General features: G+C 36.7%; 1 protein-coding gene and 1 long non-coding RNA gene across 2 annotated transcripts in view; both read right to left on the reverse strand.

Annotated features, from left to right (window-relative positions):
- LOC121374582 (serine-rich adhesin for platelets-like) overlaps positions 1-27,349 on the reverse strand; it is a 98,125-nt gene that overhangs the window by 57,218 nt on the left and 13,558 nt on the right. The gene's annotated exons all lie outside the window — the stretch shown is intronic.
- LOC121375629 lies at positions 2,209-4,897 on the reverse strand. The gene is made up of 3 exons (XR_005958331.1): positions 4,763-4,897; positions 4,233-4,341; positions 2,209-2,242 (listed from the first exon to the last, which is right to left on the reverse strand). It is a non-coding gene; the product is annotated as an uncharacterized LOC121375629 (long non-coding RNA).

The following is a 27,349-nucleotide window of genomic DNA, read 5'->3' on the forward strand; positions in this document are numbered from 1 at the left end:
GAGCATCAAAGCAGCAGGTGGTCTTACAAGAGGCAGAGGCATGACAGAAAGTCAGAGAGCGGAATGGATATTGTCGATGCCAGATTGCGCAGAACTCAACCTTGCTCTCCAGGAGTTAACATCATTGAATTTCTGGACCAGTGATCAGCACAAGGAAGAGGGTGATTCGAGGAGGAAACGTGACTCCACAGACATTGGGACACTAGCCTCCTTCATTGCCGCCCGTGATCCATACATCGAGGAACCAAACCTTTGGAACATTGAAACGGGCGTTACAGCAGACCCTAAGGCAAATGTAGACATCGCCAAAGAAGTTGGATTGAGAATACTAGAATCAATGAATGATGTCAGTGTTGGTGACTTCACGTTTAAAAGAAAGAAACAAGCCATTCCAATGAACGAAAAATCCTCTTTCAAGTTGAGAGATGACAGTATCTCAATAGACCCTCAGCTGCTGTTTCAAAGGTTCATGGCTGCTGCAGACAACATCTACGATGATAAATCAGAGATATTTATATACGAGTTGTGTAGCTTCCCAAGTTCGATGTTTGAATCCTCGGGAATGATGAGAATGGCGCAGAAGTCGGCACTGTTAGATGCAATATGGAACTCGGGGGACTGTGTGGCACAAGACATTGCGGGAGATGGATTCCGATATGTCATCGATGGAGGATCCCTTCTACATCAGATACAATGGCAAAATGGATCAACATTTGGGGAGATATGTCAGAGGTACATCGACTGTGTCAGGCACACACACCGATTCTGTCGTGGTATTTGATGGCTACAATTCTGGTCCAGAAACAAAAGATGCAATGCACCTCAGACGATCGCGAGGAATCATTGGTACTCATGTGAGTTTCACGGAAAACACCCCATTCAGGAACAAGAAAGACATGTTCCTTGCAAACCAAACGAACAAAGATAATTTCATCAACCTGTTGAGTCAAAAGATGCGTGAAGCTGGAATTGATACCAAAAAGGCAACGTCTGACGCTGATGTTCTAATTGCACGTACTGCCGTTTCTTCAGCATTTTCAAAATCAACCATGTTGATAGGAGAAGACACAGATCTCCTGATACTTCTTCTCTTCCATATGGAGCTGTCTTTATCTCTGCCGCTATACTTCAGATCAGATAATGCTTCTAGAGGAAAACTGAAGGTGTGGGATTTGAAGAAGACTAAAGCCGTTCTTGGACCCGAGTTATGTGAAGTCCTGCCAGTAATCCACGCAATAAGCGGCTGTGATACCACATCCAGATTGTTTGGAATTAGTAAAGCTGCAACACTAAAGAAGATTAGAGATGACGAAGCATTGAAGTCACAAGCACGGGTCTTTCTCGCGTACGAAAGCACAGGTGGTTGAGTCTGGAGAGCATTTGATCTCTGCTCTGTACGGTGGTGACACACATGAAGGTCTGGACAATCTAAGATATTGGAAGTTCGCGCATCGTGTTCAAACAAACAAAACATGTGTGCAGATACATACGATACCGCCAACATCGGCTGCCGCTAGGTTCCATAGTATGAGGACATACCTTCAAGTGCAAACATGGGTGAATGAACCCAATTTAAACCCTTGTGAATGGGGATGGTCACTGGATGATGGAATGTTGTGGCCTACAAAGACAAATAAAGATGCAGCTCCTGCAAGCTTACTGCAAATCATCAGCTGCTACTGCAAAACGAGTTGTGACACCAGGAGGTGTACATGTAGGAAGCATGGTCTGGAGTGCTCAATTGTCTGCAAGGACTGTAAAGGAAGTAGTTGCTCAAATTCATCGATGCAAATTGAGGACGAGACATAGTTCCATATTTCACAAATCAGATTTGAATACATAATGACTATATACACACATGTATATAATTCCAAAGACTGACACAAAATAAGCAGTAATGTTTTGTATTATGTACTGTAGCTGGGGCTAAAATAAAAAGAACATACGGTATGTTAGTTCAGGAACATTGCCAGGGATATTTGAAAACGTTCATAAAATTAAAGTGAACTTGTCCCAAATTCAAATTTTGACCCGAGGTTTTCGAGTTTTCTTCTACATTTTGCTTTCTTTTATGTATATTTGTCAAAAGTAATTTACAAATACTTAATTTTTGGTGAGAGAAATGTAAATACTATCGTTAATACAAGAATTTCTTATAACAGCTATTGCGACCTTTGACCCCCCAAAAATGACCTTTCACTCATTACAATTCATTCATTAAAATTTTGTAGACATCCTTCAACTGCAATAAAAGAGGTTATCATGTACATGATAATGATAATAATAATAACTATTTTAAGATTGATCAATGATCCATAGAAGGTATTACTAGACTAATATAAAGCAATTATATGTTTAAAATTTTTAGGGATAAGAAATATAAAAACAAATCTTAATTTAAAATAACATAACAATAACTTCAAAAAGTGTAGCATTCATAGCATCAAATGATAAATATATAGAGGATATTTCATGTTTTTTGTCAAATATGAATTGTATCTCATCTCGTGAAGTTTGCAATCATATCTCACGAGTCACGGTTGCACGACTAGTGTGATATGATTGCAAACTTCACGAGATGAGATATAAATCATATTTGACAAAAAACATGAAATTTTCTATTTATTATATAACTTTTGGCAATTTACCTTTATTTTTAAATGCCAGCAGCAAAATAGTTCCGGCTTTCTTACAGTGAAGATAACACTTTCTACAGTGGCAATAACACCTTTTATTGAAATAGTGAAATTTTCACTCTAAAATGTGTTATCGTCACTGAGTGAATGATAACACTATTTATTTCACCAATATTTTTAGATATTTCACTAAATGTTATATAATAAAAATGTATATGCATAAACCATAAAATAATGTAGCCAATGATGTCAAATATGTTATCATCAGTAGACGGGTTTGCTAATGTCCTACATTATAGTTAGTCATGTGATTGCTGAAATCTTAAGTGGTTTCACATTCATTCTAGTGAAATCAGTCGTGTGGATCTGCAGTGATCGATCTGATACTGTTCATCAGTGTGACATTCCTGCTGTCATTTCTTTTCAACAGTTTTTTTTAATATATCATCTGACTAGCTAATTAATGGGTAGTGAAAACCCAGTAGAGTAGAATGAAAAGGCCAGAATGAAATGTTCATCACCACATGATTGCTAAAATAACACATACTTAGTCTTACGTGAGAAGAGAGAAATTATATTTGGTATTTTATGTGATTTTAATAAGAAATACGCAGTATTGCATCTCATTTTACCAAGTAAAAATTATGTTTGCTAGACAAATTTTGTTTGCTGTGATGCAATTTTTAAAGCAGATTTCATGCTATGTAATACCAATTATACCACAGTACCTCCGAGTCCACCAGAATTCTTTGCTGTTTGGGAATTCTTTCTTTCAAGGATTCACAAAAGCCCTTTGCTGAAACATGGCATTCCAACAGTAATGCCACCATCCACTCCAGTAATCCAAAATGGAAACCTAAAATTGGATTAACTGGAGAAGATGGCCACAAGTTACTGCGAATCATTGTTTCTGCAGGTGACTCGCACAAACAAAAAGACATCTGTCGTTGGTGTTGTCTTCCTACAAGGATACAATTGTATACAACAGAACTGTGTTAACTCAAACAGTAAGATTTAAAAAAAATGTTATATAGAAAATGGAAGTCTGAGTCAATTATGCAACATATTGAAATAATTATGTATAAGTAACACTCATGTATATATCTGCTACCAACCTTGGTAGTGCAGTGGTCATATCAATGATTTTGAATCCAAGTATTGGCTCCAAACTTCTGTGAGAGCTCTGCCTGGCTCAATAGGAAAGTTAACAAACATGTGCACCAACCAGTATACCACAAATGGTTTAACAAAGGACATGGTTTTGCTATCCTGTCTATAAGAAAATGTTTGGCAGCAGGTTTCCTTTCATAATAAAATTAATCTCTCTCCTGGGTAGGAAAGAAATGAATGTTTGTTTAATGACACCCCAACACATTGTTTAATATGTGGTTATTAAATGCCAAACTTATGATATTTGTGACAGAAGAAACCTGCTGCTACCACATAGGCTGTATATTTCATATTTTATGGCAACCTCTAAATGGGTTACCACACACTATTCTTATTTTGATGACTGACTGAGGTAGACAAAAAGTTACCGCAATTTCAGATTGTTAATGCCTATGTTTCACATGACAATAAGATTTTACTAAATACCTAGTTCATCCAGGATGACGATATCTTTTTCATATCTTGAAAAGCAAGAATGTTTGTCTGGTCTGGTCCAAACTGGTGTGGTAGTTTTTAACATAAGAAAGGTTCCATTCTGAAATAATTAATAGAATGACTGAAATGAAATATGTACCTCTACTTCCAATAACAAAAAATCCATTCCTAAAAGGAAAATGTATTGTTCAGTGTCAGTTTTGACACTTGTGATATAAAAGCTAAATTATAAGAATAATTGCAATCAGTAGTCACTTTTGGTATAAATTATGAGCTATAACCAATGTTTAAATAAGAGTGAATATTGTGAGGGTTTTAAATAATAAATAGTTTTATTTGAATATTCATTTGAATGACCCCTACTGGTGTATTTGAGACTGTATGCCCTGTACCAACAAATGACAAAATGAACATTGCTTTATGGCAAAACAGTGTTCATCTGTATTAGAGATTTAAATTTCATTTATTCACAATTCCTTTAATATATGGATTTGTTATGACTAGTGTTCAAGACCACTAACCTTAAAAATTTCATGCACATGAAGATGTGGCCGAGAATGCTCTAGGATGAGGCATTTCTGGCAAAAATAGCCACCTGGACCACAGTCAGAACACTTTATAATTTCTTCCACTGTTGACCCACATGAGCAGCAGATGGACGCGCCGACGTTTGAAAATTGTGGATACGCGCATCGGTGGGACGAACCGACGCTACCACAAGATCGAAGACCACTCCGAGATATGTGAAAATTTGAGCCGGCGTTAACTCCCGATTTCACCCAATTGGGAATAAAACCCATTTGGAGGATTGTGTCCAAAACCAACCCGACATTGGTCTGACACTCCTGTTGCAACGAAGCTGGGATCAACCAATCGTCCAGATAGGTATGCATTCGAACCCCTAACAAATTAACATGACCTACCACCGCTTTTACCACACGTGTAAAAGCATGGGGACTCGTCGCCAAACCGAACGGGAGCACACGAAACTCGTACGCTATCCCGTCGAACAGGAAGCGCAGAAACTTCCAAAACACCTTGTGCACCGGGACATGGAGGTATGCATCTTTCAGATCGATCGACGCAGCCCACTCCCCAATTTGAAGCAGGTTCCAGACCGAATGAACCGTTTCCATTTTCATGGAAGGAACATCGACGTAGACGTTCAGTGGCTTCAAATTTAGGATTGGTCTCCATTCCCCATTTTTCTTCTGGGCGAAGAAAAGATGAGAATAAAATCCCGGAGTGTCCAGACTGACTCTCTGGATGGCCCCTTTGTCGAGAAACTCGGCAATCATACTCTCCACTAAAATGCGCCGATCCGCGGACGGTAACGGCGGCATTCTCGGAGTGGAAGTAAGAGGGGGGCTCGAAGAAAAGGGTATTTTGTAACTGTGTCGAACGACCGACAGAACCCAGGGGTCGAGACCAGGCAGCTTGCACCAATTTCGAAGGAAATGGCGGAGCCTGCCCCCCACGAGTATTGTTGCTAACGGTACCTCCGAAAGCAACTGCCGATCGTTCACGTACCCTCACCCCAACCGCTTACCACCCGTAGGTGCAACGCCTTTGGTGGACTGAGAACGGAACGCAGTACGACGTTTGCGTCCTCGCTTAGCGGAAGACGGGTTGTTACCTGGTTGCCTCCTAGTGTCAGGAACCCTAGGGATCTGAGCCGACTGTAAAAAAGCAGCCTTTTTCACAGGAGGCGGCGTGAACCCCGAAAACGTGGACCGACATTTACCAGAGGTTGAGGGTCGAGTGTTCGGGACTGGTCGCGACAAATCCTTGTCTAGGACAATATTAAAATCGGGACCGAAAAGTAAATTTTCCCGTACCGAACGTGTATGAAAAAACGTCTTCACAACATTTGACGCACTCAAACCCGCCAGGTAATGGTCACGCCGTAACAAAAGACTGTTCGCAAACAATCGGCCAGATAACTGAGCGATATGCTTAGAGGCTTTTGATGCAGCCTCCAAACAGCCTTTCGCCATCGTGGGAAGGCTCTCGACAGCCTTATCCAAGCCAAATAGGAACGTACCTAAATGGTTATTAACCTGGAACATCGACTTAGCCAGCCGTTTGAATGATTCCAGATTCGCGATTGGCAATGACACATGCGGCGATGGGGAACAAGCGGCTCGGACACTAGCGGGAACGACCGCCGGATGTTCGAGAAAATCCGCCCCCAACGTCTCATAGGAGTCGGCACATAAAATGCGCGCTCCCGTTAAGATTTTCCCCGTAGGCAGTGCCGTTGGGTACTCATCAACACCCACTCCCAGGATACGATCACTGCCAGTGATCAACACATCAATGTCACAAAGTGAACTGTGCGCCTCCTGTGCAAGTGGTAAACCCGACTCCTCACGAGGAGTGACCAAATTCAAAGAACGGTTCCCGAAGGAGACACCCTTGAATGTAGGCTGGGCCTCAACCTGAGGTATAGCGTCCCTGCATACCTGTCGGACCTGGTCCCTGACAAAAGCCAGAACCGCCAGATAATCGCACTCCTCCTCTACCTCTGAACCGAAGTGAGAGAGAGCTGGGTCAGCGACAGAATCCGGTCCAACCAACGCTTCCTCTGAAGCCAGGTCACTGTCCATTGGATACCGAAGATCTACATGGACTCCTCCCCCTAACTGAGACGCCCCTGGGGCAGCGTCTCCCGAGACGGAAACAATAGGAACCGAACGACAATCCCTAACTGCATCGTCAAACTGCTGTCGAGATGCAGTTTCTGCTGGTTTTGGCGGAAAACCAGGAGGGGGGAGGGGGAGGAAGAATGGGAGCCGCACGCGACGGTCCCGTCTGCGAAAGCAATGATCCCAACTGAGGCGAAGCGTTCAAAAATTCCACAAAACTCCGAAACGTTTCCTGAAAGCCTAACGGTCGTTCCTGCGCCAAGTGCGGAACGGTCGGAGTTTGCGGCCACAGAGTACCCCCAGCCGAGGGGTATCTGCGCAAACCTCGTCCTCTATCGAGTAAAGTCGAAGAGGTAGGGACCAAAGACGGTGCAAACTGTGAGGAGATGTCCGTTGCTACCGAAGTCACCGGACTCTTGGGGTAAACAAAACATATGCAAACGGAGGACCCAAACGGGATGAGTCCTCCACCCAACGGTAAACATCGGTCGGGATGCCATTGAAGATGGATCCCGGCATCGCAACAACTGGCTCAGTTCGAAACAAACTGGCAGAACTCTCCTCGGGCCTTGAGAATGCTGAGGTGCCGAAGCGACTGTCAGCAATCGAAGGCAGTCGGGGCCACCTGCTCTGCGGACGAAGCAGTGGACCTATGCACAACGGAGTGCATGTGCTCGGTAACCGATGAAGTCATCAAAACCGGTGCCGCGACGACTCCACCCTGCCCCCCTTCTGTTTGTAAAGGTAACCGTAACGACGATGGCGACGAAGCCACACAAACAGAAGAAGGCGCCGTCACCAACGAAGACGGCTCACTTACCACGGTCACAATAGGAGCCCGGGGGGGGGGGGGGGGGGGGGGGCGCTCCCGAAGTATCGGTAATTGTACTCGTAACACGGACCGACAAAGAAACACTCTTGTGTTTGCCCCCTTTCCTGACACTTTTCGAAGTGTCTACAGACTTATGGGACCTACCCACTAAGTCCGACTTGCTGAAGCAGACGACAAGATTTTGCTGGTACCCGAAACCTGAGTCTGCGAACCGAACCGAACCCACTGGTCAGGAGACCACGTGGCGCAGATCTCACACTGACGGTCTTGAGAACAAGACCGACAGTCCGGACACAACACGTGTGTGTCTTTACGTCGTAAAGGAAATTGACAACCATCTCGCGCACAAACTTTCCGTGCGCTAGCTGTCAACGAACTCGCGTCGGACATGATAAATTCAACACAGAATTCCCAACTACCAACTGAATGTCAAGTTCAACCGAAAAACAAACACAAAATTACAAGTAAAGAAAACTTTTTGCCAAAGCTTAACAGTAACAGGTGTTAACAGGTGGACTGCAGAATTGAGAATGAAGTTACAAATAGCCCATGCAAGGATAGCATTGCACATATCCGGCAAGGGAGAGAATTCTGCAGTGTGTAGGTATGACTCAGGTTGAATAGCATATTTGTGCTAGCACAGTAAGTTGAATAAGACTAAGGGAAATAAAGGAATGTTTGGTTAATGACACCCCAGCACATTGTTTAGCTAAAAGACACCCCAGCACATTGTTTAGCTAAAGAGAGATACTCTTTCCGATTAGTATCAAGGGGTCTTTTATATGCACTTTCCCACGGACAGAACAGCATATAAACATGTTTGTGTAAAATGAACGTCTAGCCCATCCCACAGGGAACACCTTTTTTCATATTACAAGTTATTTCTGAACCGCTTGTTTTGTAAATGACACACAAAAAATTTATTTTTGGTTGTTGTTTGTTTTTACTTTTCTTACGTTATACCAAACTGAAATAATTTACCAAAAACATTTTTATAGAATGATGGCTCAGAAGTGGAAAGGGTTCTTGCCACATCCACGGCCATACAATAAGTAGGGATGCAACGATTATTAGATGGGGTTTTTTTTTTAAATGGTACATGTATAAACATTTCCACACCTTCCTGGTAATCCCAATGACCCGTGAAGTATTTCCACCAATCACAGAATTCGATTCTCTTAAACCTGACATGTTTGCATGGGCAATAAGTGCCATTTGGATCATGCACAGAACCCTCAAATTTCTTGCCAGGACCTGGGAAACTCCCATAACCTCCCAAAATCTGATGAGAATAAACATTATAAGTATGTTTTGTCCCAATTTTTTAAAATTTTAAAAAAATAAAGACGTGTTATAAAATGGTGCCCAATTTCCGTCATATTAATTTAAAATAATTCAACATCGCTAATTTCTGTAAGTGTTTAATGGGACAAATGGTCCTCAGATCCAGAACTACAATGTATGCAAACTACTATACATTTGAAGAAAAAAATATTAAAAATTAAAATCTTTGCAGATTATTTGTTTTTTTCACTTTCAGTACAAGCAAAAAAAGAAAAAAGAAATAACAATAACTAGTTAAATAATTCACTAAATGTGCATGTACTTGTGCTTGCTTATCTTCTTCTTTTTTATCAGTGATACCTTTTTATGTAACTTGTGTTGAGTGAAATAATCAACAGTAGGCCTACATATTATATATTTGTGCTTAAATTGTGTAATCCATTCTTTAAAACATATATACATGTATATATACTTCTTATAAAAATCCCCAAAAAACTTCTTATCAAAGATTTGAAATTATCAAAATAATAATAAACATTACAGAAATATCTCTTGATACATCTTTCTTTTAGACTTCTACAATGTATACATAACACCAATTTATTACGTACTCCAGAATGAATGTAATGAATTTTTTTTTTAAAGTATTGAAGAGACTATCCATAGCATTCTCGCCCCCAAAATATGTTGCCAACCCTCAGAGTCTGATGAACTCAAATCCTGGGGGACTCATTGCCCAAGTACGGCCTATACCGTAACTAGGCCTACCCCAGACCCCAATCGGAACATCTCGTCACATTCTGCTACGCTAGATGTAGGCTCGGACACAAGTTGTAGGAATACACCAAATTTTCATGTATTTGGTGACGCGGTTAGGGCGAAGTTCGTAACATAATGTAGTTCGATCAAAGATTTAACCGTGGTTCATGAGTAAAGATAAAGATACGACGACTAAAAAATTGTTTCGTGATGTATTTGTATTTTCAATCTGTTTTAGAAACTTCTAAAAAAGGTTACTTCAACATATTTAATTATAGTTAAAATTGAAGAAATTGTAATAAATTTATAAATTTGACACGCATTTTACTCCGTAGCTGGACCATTATTATATAAAACGATCGGTAAGAAATGTCCAAAATAACAATAGGAATATTTATTTGTTTATAAAATTATCTTTCTTTTGATATTGTGATCATTAAAAACTAGTTTTCTTCGTGATGAAGCTTTGGCATGTGGGCGATCTGTATGTACTTTTAACTTCTCAACAGACTCAATAAGTTTGTCAACAACAGTTTTCCTTCGTTTCGGCATCCCCTGCGCGTGCTGTAACCTCACCGTGGTGCAGGGGTGTAACATTCTCTTTGAGAATGGCCAATACAGCACAAATTGAAGTTTAGAGTAAAATTCGGTGTCCGTAAAATTCTGTGATATTTGTATTTGTATTTTTGCACAGTTCTTACACTGTTTTTGTTTAAACCTTGAATTTTTATATTGATGTTGATCATCACTTTATTTATTTGCATTACCATAGTTTGACACCCAATAGCCGATGTATTTTTCGTGCTGGGGTGTCGTTAAACATTCATTCATTCATTCATTCGTTTCGGCGTCGGACCAGTGCTGGGTGGCGTCCCTGTGCTTATATGATTACCTGCATTCTGTAGATTTTCAAAAACCTGTGTTTTAAAATTTTTGAATTTAATAATTTTATTTACACATCTGTCACATATTCTGTAACTGTCAGTAGGTTTAAAGCCTAATGTGTCTGTTATCTTTTGTATTATATCATTCTCGCGTATTCTCTTCGATGCATTTGTTGTTGTATGCAGTCGTCTATTCACTGAAGCACAGAATGAGCAATTATATTCCATGGCCATGTTTTGATCATGTGACTGGAAAAAGTTCCGTCCAAAATGGTGACGCATTGTGTCCCAGTTTATATTTCGTAGAAATGTACGAGGAGTTCCGATTGCCCCAGACCCAACACGCTAACATGGCGTGGTCACGTGATGGTGAAAATGCAATTTTTGTTTTCTAGTCAAGATATAATTTTATATTTACAATTATTTTACCAGGACTAGATCTGCTACTCGCCGATTGAGAATTTTAAGAAATTTAGAAAGATTGTCGAATTTTATTTTAATTTGGCGAAAAATAATTGTTATAGGCCTAATTCTTGACTCACATCTGAATGGGTTCTAACCTGAACAGCTATGGATTTGTCTATTCCGTCAATGATGAAGTCGTCGAACGATTCACAAATTATACAGAAATTCATAAAACAAAATAAAATAAATACAGTCGATTGAAATTTTAAATAAAAAAGGTATCTCCCAAAATATTGAGCATGTGCAGAATAGGTTTTCGGTTTTCCGAAAATATTTTTTACCCAGAGTTCCAAGTGCCATTGTCAAGGTAGTGGCACGATATTTAGAAGTTATTTCCCCCTAAACCCAAGCATATTATTATACCTATCTATATATCTGTCTCTCTGTCTGTCTGTATTTGTGTCAAAAATAGTTTTTAAAAGAAATTCAATCTGCAAAAGGAACTTATTAAATATATATATCACAAATTTAGAACAAAACTATCTCCCTACGTAATTTTCTCAATATTGTTCACACTATTTTATTTGTGTCTTGTTACTTATAAATTAAACAGAATATTGTGAATAATTTAAATAGTGCTTGACAGGGAGAATAATTGTTAAAAAATAAAAATCACTCTGTATTTACAATGGTGTAGGACGGTGCCAAAAAGAGTGGAGGGGGGAGGCACACTTTTATATTAACACTTAAAATTACACTATTATAAAGCAAAATATATGCGCCCCTCCCCCGCTTCCTACGCCAGTGTGTAATGTTTTTATTGTAATCATTTGCCGTGACACATATATACAGGGCCGCCAAGAACAGCGGTGGTCCCCGAGGTTGGAGGCTCAAATAAATATAACCTGAGATCAGCAACACATAATAATCTTGTATTGCCAAGACCCAACACTGAATTGTATAAAAACTCTTTCGGATATTCCGGTGTTGAAACATGGAATACAATCCCAGATTCTATTAAAAAAAGTGTATCCTTACTTTCATTTAAAAGACAATATAAAAAATTCACAACAACACTGGCTCTTGGTAATGTTCAGTAAAATCTTTACTCAGGAGTCTGTACGTTTAAATTATATTTGTTTATGATTATATCAAGTTGTGATAAAATTTGTTTGTATATGTAAACAAAATTGTATTAATTATGTATGCATCATGCGTATTTACCTTATAGTTTCGATGCATTTAATGAAGTATAATTATGTTGTCTTTTGATATTACATTGTTTATTTCATTATATGTTGAGTAATAATGTTTAATACTTAATAGACAGAAGGCCACAAGGGAGATTAGTATACTACTATTTGTGTAACCTTCTTTAAATAAAGATTATTATTATTATTATTATTATTATTATTATTATTATTATTATTATTATTATTATTATTATTATTATTCTGGGAAAAAAACGTTTACGAGTCCTTTTGTCGTGCACGGGCCACTAGTCCCTGCTAATACCCACCACCCTCCCTTATATATATATATATATATATCAGGCCCATACGCAGGATTTTTAATGGGTGGGTGCGAATTGCTCATGATGGGACCAATCAACATAAAAATAACCCCTCAAAACAACAACGATTACGTAATGTTATTTAAATTTAATAGAGAAAAGTGGACCTTTAGTAATTTGGGGGGGGGGGTGAGTACACACCCGTCGCGCACCCCCCCCCCCCCCCCGCGTACGGGCCTGTATATATATATATATATATATATATATATATATATATATATATATATATATATATATATATACTACTCAAAATAATTTAAGGATCAAAAATTTATAACCAAATAAGTTTCAGAGTGTATTAGATTGATGATGTAAACTACACCAATTTTTTTTTTTATTGTTCCATATTTACAAAAAACCACAAATAAACGTCACTGTATACAAGAGTCACATGACATGCTGTCAAAGTTGAAGGTTGTCATTTTGTTCTGATTTATTCACTCATTTATTCATTTATATTTGTTAATTAATTCACTCATATTAACTATTCACCCACCGACCCCACACCCTTTTGTATTACTATTATTTTACCTTTGTTAGTTTTACAAGACCTTTAATCTCTTACCAGCAGTTTACTCTGCAGTTTTTACTGAGTTGTACTCACTCCTACATTCTCAGCTTCATAGCTTGTTTTTAGAGTGGTTGTTTAGGGAGAGACTAAATCATAGACACTGAGAGTCGTCAGCCAGTGAGAGTCTACTGAATATTCATGAGCAAACGGTTGATCGACATCGAGATTTTACGACATCGAGTAATGTCCTGGTGTATATATATAAATTATTCCAACTGTAGATATTAATGTAACAAGTATTTAATAATATACAGTGTGGTTAATAAATTGTGTAATTGAATGTTACGTAGCGTATATCAATGTTGTTGTTTGGTGTTTTCCTACTCTTCTTCTGTGCGGACCGGCCTCGGTGGCATCGCGGTAGGCCATCGGTCTACAGGCTGGTAGGTACTGGGTTCGGATCCCAGTCGAGGCATGGGATTTTTAATCCAGATGCTGACTCCAAACCTTGAGTGAGTGCTCCGCAAGGCTCAATGGGTAGGTGTAAACCACTTGCACCGACCAGTGATCCATAACTGGTTCAACAAAGGCCATGGTTTGTGCTATCCTGCCTGTGGGAAGCGCAAATAAAAGATCCCTTGCTGCTAATCGGAAGAGTAGCCCATGTAGTGGCGACAGCGGGTTTCCTCTCAAAATCTGTGTGGTCCTTAACCATATGTCTGATGCCATATAACCATAAATAAAATGTGTTGAGTGCGTCGTTAAATAAAATATTTCTTTCTTGACATATGTTGGCTAATGTATATTTCAGCTGAGTAAACACCTTCTAATGTAGACATGACAATTCAATATGAATATGATGGCTTAAAAATAAATAGATATGAATAACCTTACTGCATATTTACTATATATGTCAGAAGTAGTTTTCAGAAAAGGAGATCCTTAACATTTCAAAGGGGTGGATTTTACAGTATGGTATTAAACTACCGAGGGTACATGGATATCATCCACCAAGGGTACTTTTCTTTAATATGGTACATTACATTACATATATGTTGGTTAATGTACATTTGAGCTGAGTAAACACCTTCTAATGTAGACATGACAATTTAATATGAATATGATGATTTAATCCATTATCTAACTGATTAGGGTGGATTTTCTTTTCATATGAAAATTTTAATTTTAATTTAATTTAATTTTAATATATATTTTTTTTAATATATAGATATGAATAACCTTACTGTATATTTACTATGTCAGGGGTAGTTTTCAGAAAAGGAGATTCTTAACATTTCAAAAGGGTGAATTTTACTGTACCTAACTACCGAAGGTACATGGATATCATCCACTGAGGGTACTTTTCCTTTAACACGGTATATTACATTACATATATGTTGGCTAATGTATATTTCAGCTAAGTAAACACCTTCTAATGTAGACATCTAAATGATCAGAATACATTTCCAAATTAAAAGAAATTATTGTTATTATTATTATTATTTAAAATATATGTGAATAACCTTATGGTACATGTATGTTCTCAGTGCTAGGGATAGTTCTAGGAAAATGAGACACTTAAGATTTCAGTAGGGTGGATGTTACAGAATCCAACTACCGAGGGTACATTATCATCCACCGAGGGTACTTTTCCCAAAAGATGTTATATTAATTTACATATTTGTTAACTAATGTATATTTCAACTAAGTAAACACCTTATGTAGACACTATATGTGATAGATTAATCCATTATCTAAATGATCAGTGTAGATGTCTAAATTGTATGTAATGTTTTTATTTTGTAATCAAATATATGTGAATAACCTTACAAAATGTTTACCATCCATGCTAGTTGTGGAGCGACTTAGCTGATCAATTGTGCACTTTTCCATGAAAGCATGAACATTGGCAAATGGTTAGAGTAACCCAATACAAGGATATTTAGTCCAGGGCCCACTGGAAATTGCACCCTGTATGGCTGCCATCTTGAAATCCAAGATGGCCACCATTGTGGACCTGTTTTGTTTAATATCTCCTTAACTAATACACATATCGAGAGAGTTGAAATGCCTAAACCCACATGTTAGGGGACCAGGAATCCAGTGGTGACAGAAGTGTTTGCAAATTGTGGCTGCCATCTTGAAATCAAAGATGGTCGCCGTCCACATGCTATTTTGCCAATCTGATTAACATTAGCTCTACTGGGTTCGCCAGTAGATCTAACAGCATTGTGTGGACTCTCATGTCCAGGTGACATTTCATCTATAAATAACAGTTTAAATATCAACCAATTACATTTCGCCTTTTATAGCGTTATTCGGGAGCATACAAATTCTAAAAATATCGGGCGAGACTATTTATGAAATAGGTGACCTTCTTGGTCTATTTCAACACTGAAAAAACAGGGGGAAATGCAGTAATAAACTCTGGATTGTATACTAGTATAAACAGATTTTATGGCTATACCATCACAGGGTTTTTTTTTTTGTCTTGAAACGAATTTTATATAAAATTTTATATTGAAATTAGTTTTTGGCATACTTCGTAATTCACCCGAATCATTTCGTATACCCTCGGCATAATCCCGAATGTTTTCAAATTCTTTTCAAATCACTGGCATGATTTTGCAAGTAAGGTTTTGATTGGTCGAATGAAAAGTCAACTGGACATGAGCTCCAACGGGCTGCTGTTAGATCCACATGTAATAGTGGAGCTATTTTGCTCAATATCTCATTTAGTAGTAAAGATATCAATACAGATTTAACACCTAGACTGACATTTCAGGGGTCTAAGAATCCAATGGTGACATCGAACATATGGCTGTCATCTTGAAATCCAAGATGGCCACCATCCACAAGCTATTTTTCTCAATATCTCATAAAATATAAAATATATCAATACAGTTTTAACACCTATAATAACATTAATCATCGGCTATTGTCACTATAGGTACTTGTGCTATCATACATCAAAATGAAAAATCTTGCAATAATAGTGGTCATCCTGTTCTGTTATAAAGACAGGCTGCAGGTTCTGAAATCAAAAGTCTCAAATGAGTGGCAAGCAGTGTGGACCATACCACTAACAAGTCAGCAGGTGTGCAGGCAGAATTAATGAAATTTTCTGTAAGGAGACTGGAATTTTAGGTGATGGTAAAGATCTTGTCACAAAGGTAGTGTTGGACAGCTCAGTATTTTATATACCGCAACTTACAGAAACAAGCAGACACTTATAAACAATGGGGAATGGGAAAGCTAACGAAACATGACTTGTCTTGTAACTTTTATCATGCTCCTATACCACTAAGGTTTCGAGCATGTCTATCTCTGGATGCAAGGGACCCGACTTGGGGCAGAAATCGAAACATGAGTGGCACCCAGAGGCATCAATGGCTTCACTATGAGAGCTGACTGATTTCTTCAAATGCACTTGCAAATCTATGGCTCATTAATAGGAGATGGTATAAATATAATATAAAAAAACAACTAGAATTACAGGTAGTTAAATCTTTAAGCAACACTTTGACAGCAAATTAGAACTTACATTGTTAAACCATTAACAAACATAACTGAACACATTTTATTCTGACAGCACATTGAGTTTGACTCTTTTAATGTCAGGATACCAACTTTTAAGTACGTAAATACTGTCTGAGTTTCCAATAACAATTACATTGTATCTAATCACATTAAATATTTATTATAAGCAATTCCTTATTTTTATAAACCATAGTCAAACATTTAAAACAACAGAACATGTCGATTAGATTTGGATTTGTCCAAAGATATGTATTTCAAAATTTTCTTGTGGCCATTAAAAAAAATATGGCACCACTCCACCCGTTGCCCACTAATTTTATATAGTACCTATCATAGCATCTATGTATGTATGTATGTATTTATGCATGCATGCATGCATGTATATATATATATATATATATATATATATATATATATATATATATATATATGTATATGTGTGTGTGTGTGTGTGTGTGTGTGTATTTAATTCTTCTCTACACTGTAAGCCTACAGTTTATGAGAATAAAGGTCATTGTCATTGTCTTTATGATAGTCTCGAAGAATTATCACTTGGGTGTGCACAATTTGACACATAGTTGTTATCTATGAATTCTGACACTGTTGGGGGTTCACATCGATAATCCACTGGGTGCCATCCTTGAGCGATTTGAAAAATCCAAGATGGCAGCCAAGATGATGGCCAAATCAGAAAACAAAAAAACTACAATTTTTATATCTACCCCATGGTTTTAGGAGCCAGGAAAGACACTGGTGCCATCATAATTGGTGTCATCATAATTCATGAGGGTGGGGAATGCATTCACATGATGCACGGTCGGTCTAGGATCGATCCCTGTTGATGGACACATTGGGCTATTTCTCGTTCCAGCCAGTGCTCCACAACTGGTGTAACAAAGGCCGTGGTGTGTACTATTCCTTGCTGTGTGTAAGATCCCTTGCTGCTAATCGAAAAGAGTAGCCCATGAAGTGGCAACAGTGGGTTTCTTCTCTCAGTATTTGTGTGGTCCTTAACCATATGTCTGATGCCATATAAGCGTAAATAAAATGTGTTGAGTGTGTCGTTAAATAAAACATTTCCTTCCTTCATAATTCAGATTTCATAAATGGGTCACCTGAATACAAGATGGTTGCCAATATGGTGGTTCAAATGGAGAAAATGGCAATAAATTGCTTATTGTTTGATACAGAAAAGTAATTCTTGCATTTAACCCATGGTTTTAGGGATCAATGAACACAATGAAAGTAGTTCAGTTCTTCTATACCTGTTAATTTTAATTTATTCAAGATAGCCACCAATATAAGTAATGAACCGAGGAAGGTGGAACTGTTAAAAGTAACAGTCACACAAAAGACTTGTTGGTTTAAAGAGGATGACCTACATGTAATAATGAAAACCGGCCTCGGTGGCGTAGTGGTTAAGCCATCAGACTACATGCTGGTAGGTACAGGGTTCGCAGCCCGGTACCGGCTCCAACCCAGAGCGAGTTCTTAAGGGCTCAATGGATAGGTGTAAGGCCACTACACCCTCTTCTCTCTCACTAACCACTAACCAACTAACAACTAACTCGCTGAGGTGTGTGTCCAGGACAGCGTGCTTGAACCTTAATTGGGTATAAGCATGAAAATAAGTTGAAATGAAATGAATAATAAAACACTATATTAAAGTGACCCTTTATTGGGTTTTTTGTTTTCTCTCGGGTACTGTGTGTGTTGTTTAGTGAGCATGATAGAGTTTTACCAGTTTGCAATGGAATTCAGTTTTAGCTGGTCTGTTTTTTATTTTTTTATTTTTACAATAATGGTATTTAACACTGGGAATAAATAGCAAGTACTAGGCCACCTAAAATAATATTACACTGCAAATTAAAAAAATTACATCATGCATACTACACCACACACAACACTACCAAAGATCTTACATTCTATTGGCCAAGAAAAGGTCACTGTAAAATAATGTTACAATGCATTTTACATCTGTCAATCCATTCAGCTGATTGGGTTCTTTCTCATTTCAACGAGTGCACCACAACTGGTCAAAGTCCATGGTATGTGCTTTCCTGTCTGTGGGAAAGTGCATATAAAATATCCCTTGCTGCATTAAGAAAAATGTAGCGGGTTTCCTTTGATGACTATATGAGTTAGAATTACCAAATGTTTGACATCCAGTACCTATGATTAATTAATCAATGTGCTCTAGAAACAAATTTCTTCTTTACATCTGTCAAATTATTTTATTAATATTAATTGATTATCTTAAACCCACAAGTTTTTTTAATGACTGTGTTAATCATTTTACAAATATACAGTGGCACTATTTTTAACAGTTCCATCTCCTTAGGTATATTGCCTGTATTGGTTGGCATCTTGAAATAATTAAAATTAACTTGTATAGAAGAACTGAACTACTTTCATCGTATTCCATGACCCCTAAAACCATGGGTTAGATGCAAGAATTACATTTTAGTACCGAATAATAAAGAAGTTATTGTAATTTTCTCAATTTGGACCACCATATTACATGGCCCATTTAGTTGAATCTGAATTTTGATAGCACCATTGCCCTCCTTGGCTCCTACAACCATAGGGTAAATGCAATAATTTTAGTTTATCTGTCAATTTATAAGCAAGCTATAGCCATTTCCCTGATTTGGCCACCATTTCGTCCGCCATCTTGGATTTTTCTTCAAGGGTGCCCAGGTGGCACCCAGTAGATTATTGATGTGCACCAAATTGTGCAGACTTTGAACCCAAATTGGCATTTGGCTATTCACATTTTTATATTTTTTAAAATTATAATAATAATAATAATAATAATTATAATAAAAAAAAATCCTTATAATATGGAAATCTACCCTGATCATTTAGATAATGGATTAATCCATCATATACTTATTTAGTTGTTAGTGTCTATATAAGAAGATGTTTACTTAGCTGAAATATATATTAGCTAACAAACAAGTAAATTAATATATACCATATTTTGGGAAAGGTACCCTTAGTGGATGATCTTGTAACCCCGGTAGTTAGGTACTATAAAATCCACCCTATTGAAATCTTAAGTGTCTCATTTTCCTAGAACTATCCCTAGCACTGATAGTAAACATACAATAAGGTCATTCACATATATATATTTGTTTTAAATTTAAAAATAAATAAATAATAATAATAGTAATTTCTTATAATTTGGAAATCTACCCTTATCATTTGGATATTGGATTAATCCACCATATACATATTTAATTATTAGTGTCTACATAAGAAGGTGTTTACTTAGATAAAATATACAATAGCTAACAAAGAAAGGAAATATTGTATTTAACGATGCACTCAACACATTTTATTTACGGTTATATGGCATCAGACATATGGTTAAGGACCACACAGATATAGAGAGAGAGGAAACCCACTGTCGCCACTTCATGGGCTACTCTTTTCGATTAGCAGCAAGGGATCTTTTATATGCACCATCCCACAGACATGGTAGTACATACCACAGCCTTTGATATGCCAGTCGTGCTGGAACGAGAAATCAATAGCTAACAAATACATAAATTAATATACCATATTAAGGGAAAAGTAGGCCTACACTCGGTGGATGATATTGTACTGTCGGTAGTTAGGTACTGTAAAATCTACCCTATTGAAATCTTAAGTGTGTCATTTTCCTAAAACTATCCCTAGCACTGATAGTAAACATACAGTAAGGTTATTCACATATATTTAAAAAAAAAAAATAATAATATATTTAAAAAAAAAAAAAAAATCTTATAATTTGGAAATCTACCCTGATCATTTAGATAATGGATTAATCCATCATATACATATTTAATTATTAGTGTTTATACAAGAAGGTGTTTACTTAGCTGAAATATATATTAGCTAACAAATAAGTAAACTAATATACCATATTTTGGGAAAAGTACCTTCGGTAGATGATCTTGTACCCTCGGTAGTTCGGTACCATAAAATCCACCCTATTGAAATCTTAAGTGTCTCATTTTCCGAGAACTATCCCTAGTACTGATAGTAAACATAAAGTACGTTTATTCACAAATATTAAAAAATAGTAATAATAAAAATAGAAAAAAATAATAACTCTACCCTTATTAGTTAGATAATGGATATATATATTTAATTATTAGTGTCTACATAAAGTGTTTACTTATCTGAAATATACAATAGCTAACAAATACATAAATTAATATACCATATTAAGGAAAAAGTACCCTCAGTGGATGATCTTGTACTGTTGGTGGTTAAGGTACTCTAAAATACAGCCTATTAAATTCTTAAGTGTCTCATTTTCCTACAACTATTCCTAGCAAGGATAGATGTAGACAGTACAGTAAGGTTATTCAAATACCCGGTATATTTTTACAAAAATGAAGGAAGGAAATGTTTTATTTAACGATGCACTCAACACATTTTTATTTCTGGCTATATGGAGTCAGACAGGAAGGGATCTTTTATATGCACCATCCCACAGACAGGATAGTACATACCACGGCCTTTGTTACACCAGTTGTGGAGCACTAGCTGGAACGAGAAATAGCCCAATGGGTCCACCGACAGGGATTGATCCAAGACTTACATCACATCAAGCGAATGCTTAATCTACTGGGCTATATCCCACCTCACTTTTACAAAAATAGAAAATGAAAATTACAAATAACAAATTGTAAATATACCCAGATCATTTAGATAATGGATTAATCCATCATATTCATATTTAATTTTCAGTGTCTGCATAAGAAGGCATTTATTTAGCTGAAATTAACATTACATATAAAATGGAAAATCTACCCTTATAAAATTTAAATCTGAAGTTTATAATTTTTGCAAAATCTACCCCAGCATATATAGTACATGTGCAGCTTTGGTGCAATTAGCCAAATATCATGTACCACATTGTTAGGTCAGTTGTTAGGTCATTTAACCCTCACCTTACCTGTATGCGGTAGATAATGACTTCACCCCCGATTATATATTCATTTTTACATATACTGTATATATATTCATGTTTACATATCTGATACAGACGTTAACACCTCCCCCCCCCCCCCCCCACAAAAAAAAAAAAAAAACCCCAAAAAAAACAACAAAACTATGCGATATATTATTCACGTATTATTAATATTGTGTCACGTTTACAAACGATTAACTTTACAGCGTTGTTTGTAGTCCGATACATCTGTCATAAACTCAGTTGCTGAGTTGACGGCAGGTGTACCGGACTACGTAGGTACGTCAAAACATCGGAAGTACAGATTAGAAGAAAAAAACACATTGAAAAACGCTCAGTTATAAAACTGATTTGTATTACTTAATATTTTATTAAATGCTCGTTACAATAACACAGATCTATATTTGACATAATTTACTAAGGAATTAGGCCTATTCGTTCATATTTATGTTTATTTCCCGCGGAATCATATCAGACTCGTTTGTGACATAGGGCGTGACTTACAAAAAAGGGCGTAGCTTAAAATCTCATTTCGGGAGACATTACATCCTGGTGGCTACGATTAAGTATTTCCCTTGTTTTCTAAGGCATAATGCATGATCCTTATGGAAACGATCACTGAGGAGTTCGGAAATTAACGTATCACACAACGCATTACATACATATGGAAGTGTTTCAATTGATTTCTATATACACTGTATGTCAACCGATCTTTGTTAAATAAGGCCCAACATGACCCCTGGGCCTACCAATTATTTGCTTGGATGTCAGCATACAAATCTGTTATATATGTAAATCATGGTCAATTTTTAAAAAAAGTTTGGGTCTAGTTATATCAATTCAAGGATGACTTCTTTGATCAAATAACTTTCATAATCCAAGATGGCCACCATATTGCTCAATATTCAAAATATGATGGTGAAATATTTAATGGTGTAACAGGTAACGGGAAACACAAACAGAAGCTGAAAAATTACTGAAAATGGCCAACAAAAAAAGTCGAGAATCATTGTTAGGTGGTTGGTATATATGTATTAAAGGGTGTATACAACCCAATCTGATTAAAATTAGCTCTACTGGTCTCGCCAGTAGATCTAACAGCATTGCGTGGACTCCCATGTTCAGGTGACATTTCATCTATAAATAACAATTTAAATATCGACCAATTACACTTCGCCTTTTATAACGTTATTCGGGAGCATACAAATTCTAAAAATATCGGCCGAGACTGTTTATGCAATAGACGAACTTGTTAGTCTATTTCAACATTGGAAAAACAGAGGGAAAAGTGCAGTAATAAACTCTGTATTGTATACTAGTATAAACAGATTTTATGGCTACACCATCACGGGTATTTTTTCGTCTTGAAACGAATTCTATATAACATTTTATATTGAAATTAGTTTCCGGCATACTTCGTAATTCAACCGAATCATTTCGTATACCCTCGGCATAATCCCGAATGTTTTCAAATTACTGGCATGATTTTGCAAGTAAGGTTTTGATTGGTCGAATGAAAGGTCAACTGGACATGAGCTCCAACGGGCTGCTGTTAGATCCACATGTAATAGTGGAGCTAATTTTAATTAGATTGTATACAACCAAATCAAATCCCATAGACGACAATATGTGGCTAAAACTCCTACCTGCAGCGTATCAATCGACATAAATGCCACGGATATAAATACTACCACCCCTCACACACAAAGTGAATCAGAAAAAATGGGGTGTGAAGCTGCTCATTTCTGAGATAATATATAGCGTCTATGACTACCCCAGTTCCACACAAAATTCGAGTACAGGTACCCCATACATGTTTCAAGCACAAGGCTACTTGACACAGTGATACTAGATGAAATAAAATTGCATACATTTTTTGCCCAGATGAAACCTTTTTTCTTTCTTTTTTACAACCAACACACTCACAGGACTTGTGGTGTTCATTTCTCTATCAAACGTTGGGTGCACCTCGAACTTTGACCCAGCCGGAAGTTATTTGGTTTAGTACTACCTATACTGATAACATATATTTTTCAAAAAGTAACCATCTATGTCTTTTTATGACAACCAGGATCTGGTGTATTTTGACATAAACTAACAACCTCACTGAAACTTTTGTTTCTACGGTACAACCTAATATAATGCACACCTCATAAGGCATATATTGCATACAGTTTTGTACAAATGCAATATGTCATATTAAACAACAAAATGTTTTAAAATAAAACTCCTGAAGATATTTACTGTCAGTTGGGTGTGTATACTCAGGTATATATGTAGAGACAACAAAGATAGAGTACCTCTACCCCTTTAAAGAATTCCATTAAAACACATGCACTTGACTGATCCCTAGATTATGAAGACCTTAACAGGCACATCAAAGAAATATCGGTATTAAAAAAATACAGTCTGGGAAAGGAAACACCAACATGACTGTACCTGTATGAAGTAATGACTTAATGTCCCGGGCCCCGTTCCACGAAGCGACCTTAGCCCTAAGATCAACTTAAGTGCATAGGGTAGCTATGCACTTAAGGTAATCTTAGGGCTAAGATCGCTTAGTGGAACGGGGCCCTGAACATTAGTGTTGGGAGGAAATCCTGTATGCTGGGTGTGAGTGTCTTCAAGTTACCAGGTGTGGTAATTTCAAATCCATCGGTCATGTTGATTTTCATAATGCACCATCAAAACCATTGGCAGCCACCAATATTCCTGGCTATATTTTATTTATAGCCTACTGTAGTTGGAGGTTTTAATATTTGTGATGTCAGGAATTATCATGCAGTTTTCACACATTTATTTTTGATTAATTACTGGAAAAAACCCACTTTTTAAATGACATTATTACCCGAACATCTATTTTCTTCCATTATTTTCTAATCCAGATGAATACATTATGTATATTGGATGTATTCCTACACTCTGTAATCCAGTTTTTTATTTAGCTAGTAACACTGGGTAATACTGCTTTAACAATAAAATAAATTATGAACCTACTCCAAGGCAGATAATCAAATCTGAAAAAAATGATTCTGAATCTAATGTAAACTTAAAATGCTCTTCATAAGAGCAAACTAAGTGATTATTAATGTTTTTAAAACTGATCTTGAGATCTAAATATATGTTTAACAAGCTGATTGTTACATATAAATAAGAACAGAAGGCACAATAGTGACATCAAATTTAATTATGTTTTTAGTAACCTTTTTCTTCAAATTTACTTAACATTTTGCATAAAACTACAAATTTGTCTAAAATATAACTTAGCACCCTATAAATATGTTAAAATGACAATAAAAATCAAGTTGTTTACAAATTTGAGTTTTTCGAATTTTATACATGAAAAAATAACTTTTTTGATGGAAACTAAACACATTAACCCACTATTGGCACGTTATTTTTAATATAAAAATAAATTGCTATTAAAATCTTAGTTCAGGTTGCCTATATATAATACCATATTTAAGAGCAGTTGTATATGGAAAGTCAAATACCATGTAAAAAGAAATTATTGAAATCTTTACAGTATGAATTATAGGCCAAAACCAACTTTTCCTCAGTGCTAACTTTGATTCAAACTCCATTCAGAGCCATGTACAGTGACTATTGTCAAGGTCAAGGTCATTGTGAACTTACGGTACATGGTCGAGTGACGGTTAATTAATCAACCAGTATAGTTTAATTAAATAAAATGACAAAATCATATTTTATATTATGCACTGAATGGGCTATAGGGTGTATACTACCAAATCAAATCCCATAGAGGACAATAATAACATATGTGGTTAAAATTCCTACCTGCAGTGTATCAATCGACATAAACACCACGGATATAAATACTACCATCCCTCACTCTCAAAGTGAATCAGAAAAAAAATGGGGGTCAAGCTGCTCATTTCTGAGATATCGGGTAGGGTCTATGACTACCCTAGTTCCGCACAAAATTAGAGTACTTTTTTTTTTACAGGTACCCCATACATGTTTCAAGGACAAGGCTACTTGACACAGTGGTACTACATGAACTAAAATTGCATACATCTTTTGTCCAGATGAAACTATTCTTTTTTACAACCAACACACTCACATTTATCACCAATCACAGAACTTGTGGTCTCCTATGCACCTCGAACTTTGACCCAGACGAAGTTATTTTGTTTAGTACTCTCATAATAAGTTAAACTATAATTATGCGATATTGTGGAAGAATATTATAAACATAAATACATTAAATTTTGTCACATCATCTTCACGATTCTTCATTGTTTGAGATACATTCATGACTGGACTGAGTATCGTCCGAGGACAGTAGTGCGTAGTATGTACAATGCATTGGCGTCGTTTTGTTAACTACCCTTACGGTTTGTTTGCTCTTTCTTCCATTCATCCATCCATTCATTCATTCATTCATTCATTCATCCATTCATATATACATACATACACTCACTTATTCACGAACTCACTTACTAATTCATTCATTCAGCCATTTATTTATTTATTTATTTATTTATTTATTCAGGCCTTAATTGTTAGGTGCTTGTAGATGTTAATATTTGTATAATGACATCACGTTCTTGCTGGGGAACCATTTGATCAAGTTAAACTCTTTTCAGAGCCCACATAAAGATATGCCGTTAACCAAATATCCACTCAAACATTCAGTACAAACATGTACAAACAAGAACTGCCATATGTAAATTTGATATATACATTTATTTTTTATCAAATTACTGTCAGACTACCAGCCTACAGATTGACTGGGTGATTTTTCAAGTCTTTTTCTCTTAGGAGTCCTGTCAATGCTGCCGACATCTAAAAATGGCCTTTTTTGTGAACCCAATGAACTTTTCAGTGGTATTTTATAACCCTTTAACGTTGAAAATGCTTTGGTGGCTTGATTTGAAGAATGAGATTCACCAGTCATAGGTCGGTATAAATCCATACTCAATTTTGTTCCCTTTCTTTGTCCTCTTAGCTGTCCACTGGTGGATGCTGAAATGTTTGGTGTCTTTAATTTGACAAGGGGTTCAAAATTGGGCTTTCTTTCAGTTAGACGTTTGCTAACAATGTAGTCATCTGGAGATTCACTCCGTAATTCCCCATCCTCTAAAGAGCTAGCATCGCTTATTTCTTCATCACTGATCACATGCAGCTGCAGTGAACAATCTTCATCATCCAATGAAATGCATGGATACCCAATACTGTTTTCATTGTAAACTGGATTGTCTTTGTCACTGATAGTATCACTTTTATCTGAGACTATTTTTGCTGTGGTATCCTTTGCCTTGGAATATTTTGCTTTACCTCTCTGTGTGTGACTGGCTGAAGTTTTTGAAACTTTAGAAACTGGTTTGTCTTTGTCACTGATAGTATGACGTTTATCTGAGACTATTTTTGCTGTAGCATCGTTTGCTTTGGAATCTTTTCCTTTACTTGTCTGTTTGCTACTCACTGAAGTTTTTGAAACTTTAGAAACATCCGTCTTGGATGTGTCCGTTCTTCTATTCTGATTACTCAGCATGCTACTGAACAATTCATTTAAGGGCTTCAGTCTGTCAAATAATTTTAAAACATGTGGATTATCAGAACCATTCACAGTCTGCTGAGAATTGTTATGAATTCCACTTGATGCAGGGTAAACTGAATTTTCATTGTAAACTGGATTGTCTTTGTCACTGATAGTATCACTTTTATCTGAAACTATTTTTG

This window comes from Gigantopelta aegis, chromosome 6, assembly GCF_016097555.1.
Source record: "Gigantopelta aegis isolate Gae_Host chromosome 6, Gae_host_genome, whole genome shotgun sequence".
Lineage (NCBI taxonomy): Eukaryota > Metazoa > Mollusca > Gastropoda > Neomphalida > Peltospiridae > Gigantopelta > Gigantopelta aegis.